The sequence below is a fragment of the Electrophorus electricus genome, chromosome 5 (assembly GCF_013358815.1).
Source record: "Electrophorus electricus isolate fEleEle1 chromosome 5, fEleEle1.pri, whole genome shotgun sequence".
NCBI classification, from domain to species: domain Eukaryota; kingdom Metazoa; phylum Chordata; class Actinopteri; order Gymnotiformes; family Gymnotidae; genus Electrophorus; species Electrophorus electricus.
In genome coordinates this window covers 10,176,906-10,177,889 of record NC_049539.1, presented here as the reverse complement: position 1 = coordinate 10,177,889, position 984 = coordinate 10,176,906, and positions in this window count along the sequence as shown.

Here is a 984-nt window from a genome sequence, read left to right as displayed (position 1 = left end):
GGGGGCCTGACAGAGGCTTCTCCGAGAGGCAGCTTCAGGAGGCGGGAGCCTGCTTAACATTTAGATTGTTTCTCTTAATAGGGGGTGGAGTAACTCAAGAGAGTGTGTGTGTATGTGTGTGTGTGTGTGTGTGTGTGTGTGTGTGTGTAAGAGATAGAGACAGAGTTTCAGTGTGTATAAGGAGGGACTGGTAGCAGGGTCAACAAGGTGACTTTCAGGTAGGACCCGACTGGATTTTGAGGCCGAGAAATGTTTGGGAGGGTGGAAAGAGGGCGGAGGGGGATGAGCCAGGAGGTGGAATGGAGCGGTGGAGGTTCCTGCGATCCCACACTGAAAGAAACGCCACTGAAGCTGAACTTTTTTTTGGCTGTTTGGTGATTTCTACAGTCCCAGCCTGGTGTTTTGTAAACGGCCATGGTGGTCAGAGACAGTTCTAGGAAACTTCGATTCATTTACCAGCTATGTGCAGCGGTACCACGATGAAATCGACCATCCCTGATGACTCCTGCAGGAGGCGCCATACCTGATGAATCTTGCTGGTGGCACTCAGTGCCACAGAGCTGCCGAGCTGCCTGTTTTGAGAGGCCGTTAAGCGTCGTTGACTGGGTCGGTCCCGCTCCCTGAGACGTGGGGGAAAGCGCGCCCCCGAGTCCGTCCACGCTGTGGTGTCCTGCCTCTCTCTGCTGTTCTTTTTGAGAGGGCCTTTGAGAGGGCTCCCTGCAGTGGCCCTCCTGCACGGAGCCGTTTAGTAGAAGCGGCGTAGTAATCCGGGCCGTCTGCCTGTGCCCCACGTCACGCCATCGCCCGCGCCGATGTGTGACAGCTTATTTCCCCACCTCCCACCACCACCACCACCAAACACCCACCCCCTCTCCCAACAAATCCACTGCTAGTTAATAACCAAAGGCAATAGCTGGAATTCTGTGTGCACAAGTACAGAGAAGGAGAGAGAAGGAACACACCGAAATGGTGAGAGATTAAAGA